Source organism: Macadamia integrifolia, chromosome 3 (assembly GCF_013358625.1).
Source record: "Macadamia integrifolia cultivar HAES 741 chromosome 3, SCU_Mint_v3, whole genome shotgun sequence".
NCBI classification, from domain to species: domain Eukaryota; kingdom Viridiplantae; phylum Streptophyta; class Magnoliopsida; order Proteales; family Proteaceae; genus Macadamia; species Macadamia integrifolia.
In genome coordinates this window covers 6,409,801-6,412,786 of record NC_056559.1, presented here as the reverse complement: position 1 = coordinate 6,412,786, position 2,986 = coordinate 6,409,801, and the positions used below count along the sequence as shown (strand labels likewise).

General features: G+C 43.5%; 1 pseudogene; it reads right to left on the bottom strand.

Annotated features, from left to right (window-relative positions):
- Positions 1-335: 335 nt before the first annotated feature.
- On the bottom strand, positions 336-2,380 carry LOC122073742 (annotated as a pseudogene).
- Positions 2,381-2,986: the final 606 nt, after the last annotated feature.

The window sequence follows — 2,986 nt, the reverse complement described above, 5'->3', positions numbered from 1 at the left end:
TCAATAATTGACTCGTCCCAAACATCATCCACAACCAACAATGGTGGTTCTGACTTACTCAACTCCAGAAGGCAATTGATTAATTGTATTTTCTTCACTCAAGCCGGATGGAGGGGCACCTGTACCACCACCAATCAGTTCAATTACCTTATGTAGGATCTCTATGGCGGGCGTGGGCGTGGGCGTGGGCGTGGGCGTGGGCGTGGGCGTGGGCGTGGGCATCTTTGAAACAGTTACAAACAATATGTTATCCTTGAATATGCCTGTACCAAACAGAGTATAAGAAAGAAGAAATGTTTAGACAAATTCATCAATAAAACCATAGAAAAAAGAACTCTAGTGCAGCATATGATTTCAGATTTGATCCTTTGGAAGGATCGGGCTCATCTCCAACGACTGTCGCCTTCGTTAAAAGACTTTTCTAAACACAACACGTGTTCTACACCAAATCCAACGATCAACGTTTCTCTGTTTATTGAAGAACAAAATCTCCTTCAGGGAAGGACCCATGTAGCCAAAACTAGTTGGGATGTCACCACTGAACTTCTTGTTCGCTAAATTGATCGCAAAAGCAGGTGAGGTCCCCAAATTGGGAGGGATTTGGCTTCGAATTGGTTGTTGTTGAGGAAAATTGCGTCTAGGTTCTTGTTGAAAAGATCTTGAAGGATGCGTCTAGAGAATTTGTTGAACCTGAGATCCAAGTAGACGAGTTGCAGAAGGGAAAGGGCCTGAGAGGAGGTTCTTACTGAGGTCTAGCTCAGTAAGGGCTGAGAGATCTTTAAAAGTTTCAGGAACAGTGCCTGAAAATCGGTTGCTGTTGAAGGTGAATGAGAGTGAGGTCTGAGAGAAGAGAGAATTCCTTCACTAGAGAACCTTAAAGATTTGCCTGGTTTAGATCTATCCCTGCCACAACAAAGTTGCCCGAGGAAGGAGACATTCCTCCATCCTGAGTGCTCATATAGAAGACCCCTTTGTAAGAACATGTTGGTGTATGATGTCTTGTATTCCATCGCAGTTTAATCCAGGGAGTACTGGTGCAGCACCTAGACAGCCAGGACGGCGGTCCCGCTAGCCGGTTAGCGGGCCGTGGGGGTTGCAAGAGGGGCAGGAGGCCCCCTGCATAGCAGGGGGTGTAGGGGGGCGCAACCCCCTGCTCGAATTTTTTATTTGAGGGCAATTGTAATTTAATCCGGATTAGGGTGGCAATTGTAGTTTAATCCGGATTAGGGTTTTTTCTCGCTATATATTTGTAGCGAGGGTTTCTTTCTCTGTAATGCAAGCAATACTGAGAGGTGTGAGGACGAGCGCTGTAACCCTATTCTCCATTGATAGTGAAGCAGGATCTCATTTCACCGGGGACGTAGGCAACATTGCCGAACCTCGTAAAATCCGTGTGCATTGTTTGTTTGTTTTTCCATTATCTTCTGCATCGTTTTAGGGCTGCGTTTCTACATAACAGACATTGGAGCCCACCCATGTGCTTAAGGCGCCTAATGGGTCATTTTTTATTGCAGATTTCCATGCCTGGAGGGCTGTGTAAGCTGCATTTGAAGACTCTAATGGGTTTTGAGCGTTCACTCCGCCTCCACCTCCACCTCCACCACCACCACCACCACCACCAACATCCAAAGCAACATTTGCAGGAATGATTTGAAGGAGGAGAAGAGGCAGAAACCAGCTTTTTTCATTTTCAAAAACAGACAAGGATTTCTCTTTCAGCAGCAAAAGGAGAGATATGGGTCGAATGAAACGTCAATCGTTGGATTTGATGTAAGACAATGAGTCCGATCCGAAAGACATTTCTTTCCTTGCCCAATCAAACACTTACTTGCGGATCGAAAAAAAAAATGTTGCTAACTGCTAGCAGGCAGGGGAATGGAGAAAAATTCGCAGCAGAAGGAAGGCGACAGAAAATGAGAAGAAGTGGGGAGGGGACTTTTGTAGTTCATATCATACCTCTAACTTGTTCGTCTCTGCAAAGCATTTTAGCCAATGTGGACTTCCCCCATCCCCCAGGAGCATATAATCCAAGTGCCGTCACATTTTCTTTGAACAATTCAATTTTCAATTCTTCGAGAGCTACATCGAATCCAACAACACGATCTAGGAGTCCAGGAACCGCAAACAAACCCATGTTAGAAGTTTCTCGTTGTTGCAGAGTTAGTTTGTCCAACTTCATTTCCAATTGTTGGATAATCCACAGAAGCTGTTTGTTGTCGAGCCAGATTTCGACCTGCAACTCTCGTTGGCAAAACCTAAGAATTTCTTCATCCAAACTGATGATCTTACTGGAGTAAATGATCCTCTTGTGGACTTTCCAAATCGGGACCTTGCTGCACTTCTGGAGGAGCTCTTTCCCTTTCTGCAACTTCTGGGTCATTTCCGTGATCGCCTTCGGATTAGGATCATTTAACCCTAAAACCAATTTCCTACCTTCTTCAAACAGAGGAGTCACATGTTCGATAGTATTTTTGAGACATTCAATGTGTTCCTTGAATTGGACTGCCTTAGGGTGTGTTTGATTCGGTAAATCTTTGGGATGCTTTAGAATGATAATTCTTAAATTTTTGAGTTGTTTGGTTCCACTAGGATGACCCTCATAACTTCATAAGTGAGCATCCTACTTCCCATGAATGACCATATTACAAAGGATGTATTCCAAATCTGAGTTTACCTCAACATTTAAACTCAGATTTGAATAACATTTTTACCACCTAGTATAAAAGGAGAAAGCGAAAAGATGTTCTCTATGGAAATCAATATCTCAACCCGCGAGAAACATATACTAGCCTCAAGGCAACCAAACGATTTTTCAGAAAGAAACATAATTCAGAAGAATATCTATCAAAAGATTGACATTCATATCCGATACATACACCATTTGATTTACCGAACCAAACACCCCCTTATGATTCTGTCCGCCATCTTCTGTAAAGTTTCCTATCTTTTTCGCAGACTCCTCCCACTTCCTATGAGCCCAAATCCC